This window comes from Callospermophilus lateralis, chromosome 13, assembly GCF_048772815.1.
Source record: "Callospermophilus lateralis isolate mCalLat2 chromosome 13, mCalLat2.hap1, whole genome shotgun sequence".
NCBI lineage: Eukaryota > Metazoa > Chordata > Mammalia > Rodentia > Sciuridae > Callospermophilus > Callospermophilus lateralis.
The window spans coordinates 92,167,660-92,181,528 of NC_135317.1; positions in this window are offsets into that span (position 1 = coordinate 92,167,660).

Genomic DNA, 13,869 nt, shown 5'->3' on the forward strand with positions numbered 1-13,869 from the left:
TGTATAGCCCAAGGACCACCCCTCCCCCAAGAAAATATAAATATAGCTGAAGCAGGGTTGCAGCATCCTGCCTAGTACCATTGAGCAAGGTTGTGTATTATATGCCCACAGACCACTACGTCAACCCTAGTTGGATGTGAACCCAATTCAAAATAATTAACCAAATCACTATAAAGCAATTCTTAAAAGCTGGAAAACTAAAGCCAATGGCTTTATTCAAGACAGCTAAATGTATGCCAGTCAATGTTCTGAAATTCCTGCAAGGAAACCACATTTTGCTTATACTCCCAAAGCTCCTTGTACATTATATATGCTTCTAACACAGAAATTATTTGATAGAGAAAAATAAGAATCTCTCACTTATGTAAAACTGCTCTGGTTTTTAAAAGCTCAAACAAATTGGTCACATGTATTTATATTATATGTTTTTTATATTATATTATATATATATATATATATATATATATAAAGGCCACTATTAAGCTAGTCAGATTCTAAGTTTCAAAACCAACCTTTGTACATTTAATACTAGCTTTATAATGAGGGCTATAAAATATTCTTATTCCCTTAGATGGAAAAAATATTCATGTAAAAAAGGTTTGAACTAAGGAAAGTACCAGTAATATATCAGCAGTAAATGACTTGATCTGTTCACACATTAAGTTACAATGCAAGAACTAATCAAATTAACATTTAGATAATTTACTATTATAAATGCTATGTGAATTTTTATGTTTTACACTTTAATTTTGCTCATGTTTACAGATTATTTGCCTTCTTTGCAGATATTCTGATCAAAGAAATATGATTATTTCCTTCCAAACTAGTAGAAATGTCTATTTTTGACAATATTTCTACCTGTTTCAACCTGCTCTGTGCACTGAACTCTTCGCTACTTTCCCATGTAATAACCTATAAAGACAGGTATTTTCAAGTTTCTTTTTTTTAAAGAAAGGTAAAGGATAAAGCTGATTATTTCTCTTTCATGTTGTGCAGTCACTCTGCAATTAAGACATAGATAATTATCATAAACAAAAGAAACACAAAATTACAATGATGAGTAGATGACCATATACACAAAAGCTGAAAATAGAAAAATCTGTCCTTTTTTGGCTCCCTATTTATAAAGGACTACCCTTCAAATTTTAAAACCATGGGCTGGGGATGTGGCTCAAGTGGTAGCACGCTCGCCTGGCATGCGTGCGGCCCGGGTTCGATTCTCAGCACCACATACAAACAAAGATGTTGTGTCTGCCGATAACTAAAAAATAAATATTAAAAAAAAAACTCTCTCTCTCTCTTTCTCTCCTCTCTCACTCTCTCTAAAAAAAAAAAAAAAAAAAAAAAAAATTTAAAACCATAATGGTAAAAACAGATTCTTTAGTAATTTAGTATTTTCATTGGAAAAGCAAAAACCAAATGTCAAAACTCTACACAGGATGACTCACAGTCCTTACAAGTTACCATTTTAAAATGACACTTAAAGTGGCTTAAATAAATAAGAGATTAATACTTATTAATTTCATTTTACTAAACTTCACAAATCTCCTGACCACCACCGACTTCGATCGATTAATGATAGGTAAACAACAATGTAACCAAAATTGATGAGTATGGCCTCCCAGGTATGCAAAGTTCTACATAGGAATTGAGCATGTTGGGTACATAAATATTGTTTTTTATTTCTTATTTTAACAGATTATTTGGACTTTGGAAAAGGAAAAAAGATGTAGGAAATGAACATCTACTGATACAGATGGTGTCAAATAACAGGATCTGCTGTTCTGGCTTCTGACATTTAACACAGAACGTTGAACTCTTGGCAAGGGAAACAGGTTTTTCTGAACAACAAATGTAATAATAAGATGATGAAGATGAAGACAAGAAGCAACAAGCATGAAACATGAAAACGTGAGAACCTTTTATACTAATATCATAGGATGGGAATAATAATTAATATGAGGAAGAACCAAGTGTATGACCATGAATGGAGATGAGCAGGAAAAGTCAGTTGATATTTAGTAGAGTATTACTGAAGGGATTTCAAAATAGGAGAAAAGTTCAAAATCATGATGCCTAAGGCCCTCTACTCTAAAACAGACTTATTTAATTTTAAAATCATCTCTCAGTACATATGGGTAGAGAGACAAAAATACTAGGATTATTCTTCCATTGTTCAGTTTCACTCTGCATTCTAAATTTTCTTCTCTCTAATCCAGGCTTTCATATGAATTGGGTAAAAATTTCCCCAAAGTAATGGTAGTATATAACCTGCATTATTCCCCTCTTCCAACACAATGCTACGGAACAGGAACAAGGAGTCCACACACTCAGTTTTATGAACCCTTGCATATTTGCTTTTGGTTCCCAAATGATTTTGACATTTAAATGATGGTACATGATGGATGTTTTCTGCCCAGTGGAATAATGTCTAATGGCATTGAAGGCTTTCCTTTCAACAGTTACGACCAAACGGAATGTTCATAATAATCAAAATGGTAGTACCCGTAACCCATAACTCTCCTGATGGTGTAAAAAGAGTAAAATGCAGGACTCAGTTGTAGGGCACCCACCAAGCATGTGCAAGGCCCTGGGTTTGATCCTCAGCACCACAAAAAAAAATAAATAAATAAAATAAAGGTATTATGTCCAACTACAAATAAAAAAATAAATATTAAAAACAAAAACAAGGAGCAACACTGCTAGGGGGACGGTGAGAATGAGTGTGAACTTACAGAGCTTCCTGAGAACATCCAGAGGCGGGAGAACAAGTCAGAAAATCCTAACAATAAGCTCAGATATTAAATAATGAGGGTTCAGGCGGGGTTGCAAAGAAGGATAAAATTAGATTTCATGAGAAAAAAATAAGAATTCTGGTAATGGAGTGGTTATACAATGAGATGATAATTCTGACTTTCTGAGCCTGGAAGTGCTAATGAGACAAATCACGATCATCCATCTTTATGTGTGCAACACTAAGCGTGTAAACAGTTTCTTCTTTTTCTCTTGCACTGCCAACTATCATTACTCACCCAGATTATTCCATTTATATTATATAAGTAAGGGGCTGGGGTGTGCCTCAATGGTAAAGCACTCACCTAGCACATACAGGGTGCTGGGTTCAATCCTCAGCATCACATAAAAATCCAATAAAGGTATCGTGTCCCACTACAACTAAAACAAAACAACAAACAGCAACAACAAATATATAAAATATAAGTGACCTTCTTGCCACCAACATTGTTACTTGCCTTCCCTGCCCCCAATGACCCATCTCAAATCCATGGTCACAAAAATCATTATTCTTTTACTTGAAATTCTTCAAAAACTTTTAAAAGTTTTCAGAATAGAATGTAAACAATTTACCTTAGACTATGATCCTCTCTCTACATACATCTGAAACTCATTCCTCACTATGCTCTTACAGATACTGTATACAACATCCTAACAGAGCTTGGAACTACAGAAATCTAGAGATGGGCCCCATTAAACATGCTCCATATAGCCCCTCTCCACCCAGTTGAAGACTCTCAGACAGTAGTGTTGGACTGAAGCAATTTCTGGGAAACCTCCACATTGGCATCTATTTTCTTCTCCACCTGAATTCCACACAGGCTGGGTGGGTGGCCTACACTTTGATGCCATAACAACCTGTACACTACCATTACACTCAACCACACAGCTTATCAAGAGTTGGTTACAACTGGGTTAGATTGCTACTGGACCCTCAGGAACTTAAAGCCAAAAATCAGACTATAGGTGCCCTGTCTCATTAATACATGCTTAAATACTTAAGTAGTATTTGTATAATGGGATATCTCATTTGGAATATTGTTCAGATATTCCAGAAAATCACAGGATTTTCAAAGAAGATGTATTCTAAGTGTGATTATGGTCAAATATTTAAATATTTTACTCTTTAAAAAGTTTATAAATAAGAATTCTATAACACACACTTTAGATAAGATTTTAACTGCACTTTTGCTGAAGTTACTTTTAATTGGAAAAAATAAATTTAAGAAAGGGTTTTTGCTACTTCACAAGCACACACGCATGCTGCATTCAGAAGCTTCCTAAAAACAAATCAAAGCTACTTTTCTTAAACTGAAGTCCTCATGTTTAAAAATATAAGTTAGCAAAATATTATTTATTTTTTGTACTGGGGATAAAACTCAGGGTTACTCAACTGCTGAGCCACATCCTAACCCTATTTTGTATTTTATTCAGAGACAAGGTCTCACTGAGTTGCTTAGTGCCTCACTGCTGCTGAGGCTGGCTTTGAACTCAGTATCCTCCTGTCTCAGCCTCCCTAGCTGCTGGGATTACAGGCATGGGCCACCTTTCTGGTTCTTATATTGTACATTTATTGTTGCTGTTGTTTTGTGTTTTTCTAGCATTGCAGAATATTCAGCTCACTGTTAAATGGATTAATTAAAGGGAGCAATTCATAAGGTACTTTGACTTTGGAATGTGTATCTTGAATTCTTCCATAATAGTTTTATTTTAATATAAATGGATTCTAATTTTGATAAAATTAAACTTAGTATGTATTGTTTTTCCTCAAATGCATGATGACAAAAGGGCTAAGCATACTGAGAAGTAAAAAAAAGAATCCTAAGTTATGAAATGCAATGTCCTATTATTCAGCTACTGAAACAACAAAATTCCCCCAGATGTTCTCATATTACCAATGTAAATTTAGTTTCTTCTAACCTCATATTGCAAAGCTCAATTATGTGTGTTTTACAGCAATGCTTTATTATCTCCTAAGAGAACTGTATGAAAAAAAAGGCAAGCTACTCAAAAGAAATATGTCCATCTTGGCAAGACAAAATTTTTCACATTTAAACTTCTAAATATGATGTATCTTAAAATTAACCATTACAATTAATAGGAGACATTTTGTTCTGTTATGTTTCATCAACTTCAATCCAAAAAAATTACTAATTTAATAATAGGGTATATAGTTTTTGGCAATTTTTAATTATGAAAAAATATTTAACATATATATTAATGTTGATTTGTAAATATATATACATATATATATTTACAAATCAACATTACTGCATGCATTTTCTTGGTTGCAACAGAACTGATATATTGTTATGGATACAGAAGGCACTTGCTGAGAGCCAGGCTGAATGTATAGTTTGCATAGAAGGAGGAGCAGATTATACATGTCCTGACAGCTAGGGCCTCAGAGATAAGGGTCCTAGAATACAAAGCTCCATTTCAATCCAGATAGACACACACAACATGGAGAGGCCACATAGATTAAATGAGACACAAATTCTGGCTTCTGCCATCTCTGGAGGAAGAACATAAGTGCTACAAAAGATGACAGATACCAGTTAACACATGGATCCCACCCCAGTCTCTTGGCCCCCAGTGTGGTGCCACTACCATAATTTCAACACTGTGGAGAAAGGACAAGCCTGTTCAGCACCATGAAATGCAGTCACTGGGGACGTGCTCAATTCAGTTGATGAGAATAATCAACCATTTCTCTGTGTGCATCTCTCTAGTAAAGAGTAAACATAATAGTAGAAAATGAGAGACTGAATCAGTCTGGGATTTTCTTCTCATCAACTGTCCTCCACTACCTGTTACAAGCTTTTCATCAACTTCCCACTCTCCATGACAGCATTTGCAGGATGCATTGCATCCTTGAAGACGTCTGTCTAACCAAAAGACTCCTCAGACTATGGTCCTCTTTTAAGAACAGTGGTGAGACAGCATTTTAACCTCAACAGGTGACCAGAACTGAGTCAAAGCACAGAAAAAGAACCTTCTGGACCAGTATCTCACAGAGTGCAAACAGTGGAGGTTAGGTTGCTGAGGCATAGGCCTGAAAAAGTAAGATTGCAAGAGCAGGGTCCAGTGATGGAAAGGATATAGGACAGTGGTAAAAGCCTGGACATGAAAAGGATGGAACTTGGGAAAACAGAGGAGGAGCTAATGGAGCCAGCTGGCCTTGCTCACAACCCTGAGGCATAAAAGGCATTTTTGTTGCTATTGTCATGACAAACAGCACTGAGGGCACTCTTGATTATTTGTTTGCCTCTTTGTTTTTAAGAAAAAGAAAGTTTACTAAGATTCAAGGCCCAGTGTAGGACACAACATGTTTAGTGAAATGTCACTGATGACCTATTATAACATACTGAAAATCTTTCTCTGTCCCCAGCCTTTCTTGCACACCAGCAGCAGTTAGCCCAGAGCTCACTCACTGATTTAACAGACATTCATGAGACTGTCTGATTTGCCCAGCCCTGGGCCTGGGATTGTGGGATTACAACACATCTCAGAGATGGTATGAGAGATTATCAGGCAGAATGTATATTATCATGCAGGTAAGAAAATGGGTACAGATAATCAGGGAATGTTAAAACTAGAAGCAACCTCAAAAAAAAAAAAAAAAAAAATCAAACTGCCTAAGCCAGAACTTTTTAACATTTTTCCTAAAAATTGCAAAACATGGATTTTCAAACCTAAAATTTACAAAGAACCCCAATGCATAAAAGCAAATCCAAAGCAACTGTTAAGGCAGAGAGGAGTAACAGTAGGTAGTGGGATAAAGCTCAGAGCCTCCTTCAGGCCCCCAAACTAGGAAGTACCTCTGCTGACCAGAGTTCACAGCACACTGTTTGAACATCAGTGACTTTGTAGTCAGAATAGATGGGGGTAATGGCTAAGACATCTGGGGCTGTGCACAGGATGCATACCCTGAGGTGGGAGAGAGGCTTGCTTTAAAAGGGTGCATTTAATGATGTGCGGGCTAAACTGAAAGAAAGCAAGTATCTAAGAATGTATCATCACCTGAGTTTGTACATGTGTATTTTGTCACACGCTGAGCATCACTAGTTCACTTGCACAAGGTTAGGTATGCAGGACCTTGCTCCCCAGGCTCGTTATAGGTTTTCAAGGGCTGATGTGACCCTATTGCATTTCACCTTAGAGTAGCTGCAGAGACTCATGCCCCATGGATGACACCCAGCCACAGCCCTCAGATGCTGGTCAGGGAGAAGAGAATCCTAGCCAATGAAGACAAACACTGATAATACATTCTGTGCAGACATGGGCTCTGGTGGCTCTGGGCAGGACCAGTTTTCTCCTCCCCCCACGCCCCCGCAAAAAAAAAGATACACACATTAGTGGCTCCAGACTACCCTGGAAGTTCCTCCTGATGTGATCAGAAGATTTTAAATGAATTTGAACTGAACTGGTGCTGGATGGGCTGTGGCCTTGCCCATTGCTGGGACCTGGAACCCTCTGCTCATCTTGAGTACCAGCAAATCCTCAGCTGCCTGAAATCCTGAAGGCATTTCATCTGTGCATTCTGCCAAAGGGAAGGACCAGCACTGGCCATCATGGCCATCGGCTAGTCCAAAGGCCATGTAAGCATGGACTAGAAGCCCATGAGCACCTTTCCCAGCCTGTGGCTGTCCACCATGATGCTGCCCTCTGAACATCTCATGGAGAGGAAGCACTCTTGTTCTTGAAAGAGAAACTATTTTCCTACAATATGACCATCCCTATTATGGTTTTGATGTGAGATGGCCTCCTAAAATTTCATGATAGGCAAGGTAGCAGTGTTGAGCTGAAATGATTATAAAACAAGAACCATGACCCTAATCAGTGGATTAATCCATTTGATGGATTTGAAGACTACTTTACTGGATGTTAACTGTAGGCAGGTGGGGCTTGGCTGAAGAAGTTAGATGACTGGGGACATGCCCATAGGGATTATAATTTTGTCCCCCAATCTCCTCCCTCTCTCTCTGCTTCCTGGTTGCCAGGAGCTGAACAGCTATCTTCTGCTATACCCTGCTGCATGATGTTCTGCCTTACTCTTAGGCCCAGAGCAATAGAGCTGGGGCAACCATGGACTGAGACCTGTGAACCCATGAGCCTAAACAAACATTTCCTCCTGTAAATTGTATTTGGGGGCATTTTTGTCACTGTGATGAATAGAAGATGAACATAGGTCCTTGAAAACAGCCAACTCCCTCATCTGGACTCAGCTTGGAAAGGCTGATGCCTATCCTTCCCTAAGAGGTGACACACCTGGACACACCGAGCTCTACCAGTGTTGTGGGACAAGCCCCATTTCTGTCTTCTAAGCCATCTGTAGAACACAGTCATCACGGTGCACTAGGAAGGCTCCAGTTATGGCTCACAGATATTGATCCCTTATAACCTCCTTGCCTCCTTCCAAATGCTCTGAAGCCTTCACTTGTCAAGATGGCCCAGGGAGGCAAACATTCTCGCCCATGCTCCACACCCAAGGATATGAAGGCACAGGAAAGTTAATTAAATCTCCCATGATTACACAGTTAGCAAGAGGGTCAGCCAAGATGTGAGTTCCAGGGATGCTTTTCTAAGCCATTCTGAGGACTGGCCTCAAGTAGACAGGACACACTGTTCCCACTGCTGCCTGAAGATGCTCATCCTGGGTCCTGGCCTCCATGGATATAAGGAAGCCTGTGGCAAATTGCAGGGACCTGAGTGAGCATAGAAGCTCCTGAAAAGCATTGGTGAGGACATGAAGTGATGAGAAACCACTTAGTCCATGGAGCATGTGGGTGATGCACTGTGAAGAGCAGTTTGTCTAATGGAATTGAAGTTATGGAAATTCCGGGTCCCAGCAATGCCCTCTTGGTGTATCCTCAGTAGAAATGCCATGGGACACATGCTCAAGGTCTCCACCACAGTACCATGGCATGGGGAAGAGTCCCTTACAGCAGACAGATAAGCACCTTTCCATGTCTACCCAAAGGCACACTATCCACCATGATTGACAGGATGAAGCCACATCCAGCAAAATCAGACATGCATGAATGTACTGAAGTCTGAATCAGGTAAAACTCAAGATGTGATGTTAGTGAGCAGCATTGGGCAGTGTGGAAACAGAAACCAGGAAGCCACTGCCGGAGTCAGCAAGTGATGACTTTAGAGGCTGTGGATGGGCAAGGGGACAGAAGACTTCTGGGAGTGCCTGCATCTTAATGTGGCATGTGAGTGTACACTTCAACTGCCTGATAATGATCATAAAGGCATGTGCTCTTTAGGGATGTGTCCTCTATTGCACAATTTTAATAAAATACAGAATATTAAGGGTTCCAACAACATGAGTAGCAGTGCCCTAGCCCTCCTAGTGGGATCCCTAATTTCCCTCCAACTATCCATAAGACCCCCTCTATGCCCAAGTGACTCTGGGTCTCTTTGTCCACAACTTCAAGTTTGCCTCTTTAGATCTGCTTCTCCTTAAGACACCAGCTCTCCAACTGACCCCAGCTTTATCTTCAAAATCTGCATGTGTAAAACTGGCTTTGAACTTCTGCTTCAGCCTCCATATGATAGGACGACAGGCTCAAGCACACTATTCTGAACATACAAGACTCCTATCATCTTTGTCTTCATTCCAGAATCAACAGCAAGTCTGGTGGAGCAAGCTCTTCCTAAATGTCCTACCTTTCCTTAAACTCCTAAGATTCCTTTACTGTCCACCTGTTCATATGGCTGTTTTACTGACAGACTGAGCCCCATCAAACCTGTGGGATTCTGCACACAATTATAAGATCTGACACATAGAGCTGATTCTCTGGGGCTTTCTGTGTACAGTAATGATCTGTTGATTCTCTGTCCACATCCCTATTCTTTCAGTCCCACCAAACATCCAATTATTTGTTGGGTACTGCCCTTTGACATGTCCCCATCACAACCCTGAATGTCACTTGGTGCCTCTTTCTGTGTATCAGTGACATGCTTGTGTCTTGTCTTCACATCTCCATCTCAAGGTTCTGAGTTGCCCACACTACAGCCCATCACTCTGATGTCATCTGATGAGAGAGCTCATGGAGGGGGAAGGACCAGCAGCTGAGGTCTTCCTCTGGGCTACTGAGACACTTCTGAATCCAGAGGTGCTCCTGGCAATCTTTCAGAGTAGGCAGAATCTGGAATTTGGCTACAGAATCAGTTGGTCCTGGGGAAGAACAAGTCTCCAGTACACTCCCGGTGCTCTGAGTGTTGCTCTGAGGCATAATGCTACTTGGGTCCTCAGCATGATCTGATGGAATGGCACAGTTTTGCATCCCATTTTTTTCATATCAAACTTCTAAACACAGTGAAGTAACTCAACCAAGATGGCCCAGATAGAAAATGACAGAAGCAGGATTCTACCCAAGGGAGTTTGCAAGTCCCCATTCCAGAATTAGAAGTTGCTTATTATGTTGGCACAAAGGAGGAGGAAGCCTGGTATCTCTGCCTTCCTTTTTTATTTGTCTTCAGACTCCTGCTCAGCTCTGCATAAAGGTGTGTTCTCCTTTAAGGAGTGCTCTTCTAAAACCTGGTAGCACAAAGTTTATTAGTCCTGATTTACCTAGTCTTGAAGAGGGACAAGATGATGAGATGAGAATACCTAAGGGATTTCCAAAGTTTTCAGGGACATTCAGTATCAGCCTTCACATCATCCTGTTCCACAACCCTGGAGTGGCCGAGAAGTTTCAAGTCATTGCCATTCACCTCCCAAGTACAGCAGAACCTTGCAACACCCGGTGACAAGGCTGGCCCCACCAAGCAGGTGCACGTGTCCAGTCAGAACCAAATTGCCCCCTTCTGGACCTACAGTCCAATAGACAAGAAGTCCCTCCTAGAGCACCAGGGAGATGACAATGACCTGATCAGCTTGTTCAGGGCTGCATCCTCGTTCAGCCCTCTTGCTCTGACCCAATCCCTGCTCTATTTAACCTGAAAGCAAATGAGAGCATCCCATGGACAGGACCGAGACCCTGCAGCTCACTTTGCTTTCCTGACATGGCCAAGGCGAGGAAAGCTCCTTCCTTGTTTTCTCCATTACTTTCCAGTTTGGTTTGGGATGAGTGGTTGGACCTGATTTGCTGGGACCCCAGGGTCAGATCTCTGGCAGCAAATTGCAGCAATATTCCCAGATTCTGGCTGCTAGCCACCCCAACTACTGTTACATGGAGGGTTGCATGTGCAGGTGCTCCTGTAGGTCTCAGCACAGCCTGTTTGGCACTCTCCTGATATTAACCCTGTGGCTGCTGGGAGTTTGCAGTCCATCCCAGAAGCCTCTTTACTCTGTTCTAGTGGCCATGTTATTCTCTGTTCCTTGGAACAGCCCACCCTACTGGCAAAGACCGACCTCCCCATTTTCCAGGACCCTACTTATAATGCATTAGCCTGTGAAACCACAGAGCAAGTTCATCTTGTAATGTCTGCATCCTTCAATGATCGCAATAGGAATGTCAGTGCCCTGCAGTGAAAGAGGTTGTTGGACAGGAAGGCTCTGGTTGTTTCTGTAGTGCTCAGCTTAACAGCTGGTGGGAGAACAGATTGCAAGCAGGTTTGGGGGATATGGGTGCAGAGGTGACTGGTCCCCCTGGGCTGGTTTTTGAGTGGTTCTGACTTCCTGGCGATAACACCTTGAAGAACTGGGAGCCATCCCAGATCTCACTCCAGGAGCACCCACAGTGTCAGTCCCATGATAACTCAGGTAACCCAGATCTTCACCTAGAGAAGATCAGTGCTGAAGTATGGACAGCACCCATTTGGTCAGTTGGACCAATCAGCTTTGAAGACATTCCACTGTAGAATCTCAGAGCAGGAGAAGAATTTGGAGAAAAACTGCTTCAATTCACATCTTTACAGTCAAGAAAAAGGCTCAAGCAGTGGCATGGCTTGCTAGGGATGGCACAGGGGCCCCCACAATTGAGAAGCTTAGCATCCTCTCTTGGGAGATCCTCTGAAGCAAGAGGTTTTTAACACCTCCAAGTGCCCCCACATTGATATTTATGGCCTGAAACTCTTATGAACTCTGACTCATTCCCAACTGCCCAGAAAAATCAAAATGCAACCTGTCTAAGTAAAAATCTCCATGCCTTCACTGTAGCCTTAATGATGGTTGCCCACACAACAAAGGCTGAATCCTGACCCAAAAAGTATCCGGAGGTGCCTCTCAAAGAGGATTAGGTCACATGGATATGTCCTTATGAGTGAAATTAGCTTAGCATTCTTATCAAAGAGGCCCAGGATCTCATTTACTGCAGGGATGCATGCAGAATGCCTCTCTGTGAGCCAGAAAGGGCAAGATATAAAATCTGCTGGCACCTTGATCTCAGACTATCCAGCCTCCAGGATGGTGAGGAACGACTTTATGTCATGTATTAGCCACTTGGTCTACGGTATTCGATTCTAGCAGCCGGCACAGATGGAGACAAACTCCCTCTAAACCTGCTGGTCCTGGAGCATCTCAGGAAATGGCACGATCATGGTTCCAGTTCTCAGGACCTAAGCTGGGAGTCACCTTTGTCACGTCACTTTCACCAGTCCATCTGGACAATCAACCCCATCTCTGGAACATACCAAGCCTGGCCCAAGCTTTCCTCCACTGTCCCCACTGGATCTCAGCTCCATTTCTCCCAGCCTCTTACCTCTTGCCCTTCAGGCCATTAACAACTCCCAGCCTCTTCTGCTCAACAGAGCACTCTGAATGATGTCCCCCAGCTTGGAGCAGGCCCCATGAGTCCTCTGCTCCAAGCCCTCGGTTGATTATTCACCTTATTCTCAGTGACAAGAAGGGAGCCACCAGAAATCTAGGTAAACTGACTGTGACCATAGGTGACCACAGGTGAGAGCCTGGTGAGCTACAATTGGTGGACATCAGCATCGTGATCTTGTTTCTAATGTTATTTCCCTCAGGTCCCAATATCTACTTTAAAATTCAGAACTTTTTTCAGCATCACAGGTCACTCTGAATGGGTCTCTACATCCAGCTGCCATTGTACAAGAGACATGGAGGAAAGAGAAAGAAAGGTGTGGACAATATTCTAAATATGAATTAGCAGAATCCAGATGTGAGGACGTCCATGGGTCACAGAGCTGGCCACTGTAACAAAGGCAGTCCAAGGAAAAGACACACCTGGAGGGGAACCTGCAAACGAGGACCCGCACCAAGACATACCAAGTGGTGCATGGGATGTCTCAGTCTGTGAGCATGTGGGCCGTGGGGCTGGTGACTTCTGGAGGAAGGAGGAACTAGGTCTAGGATGCAGCCATGCGGGATCCTGGCAAGGTGCTGTCCTGACTTGGTTCTAGGGTGTTTCACCCAATTTTTCCCTAAGTCACACCTTTTTCCTGTGGTCCCCTCCCCTGTTTGTACTTCCATTGTCTTCGTTTACTGGGACAAATATCTGAGGTAATCAGCTTAGAAAGAAAGGTATATTCTAACTGACTGTTTGCAGGCTTCAGTTCATGGTTGGTTGCCCTGTTGTTCTTGGACCTGGGGTGAACCACAGAGCACCCTGACAGTGCATGGTGGCAAGTGACTCACTTCATGGTGGCTGGGAAGCACAGAGTGGGAATAAGAAGCCAAGGCTCCTCAGCCCCCTGAAATCAGGCACCTAACAGAAAACTCTTCACTAGCCTTCCCCCCAAAGGTCCCGTCTCCTCCCAATAACACCTGTGGCTGTGACCAAAGCTTTCCCACCCGCGCCCCCGTAGGGGTCATTCCAGATTCAAACTTTAGTAGTGGCAGTGCTTCATTTAAAAAGGAAAGGGTTGGAAGTATACCCTCCATGGTCTTTTCCTACAGATAGAAGTCTACAGGTGGGAGAAGCCAGGAGCCCACCTGGGGTCATCCCAGCAACCAGGAGAGACCACAGCTTGACCAGGGAGGCCAGAGCAATGGAGGCATGGAGTGGAGGCCAGGTTCTGGATGCACTGGAAGTAAGAACCAGCACAGCTGTTGACAACTGAATGAAGCATAAAGAAAGAGAAGATGGCACCAGGGTGGAGCTCAGGGGCAGAGCACTTGCCTGGCATTTGTGAGGCCCTAGATTCCATCCCCTGCAG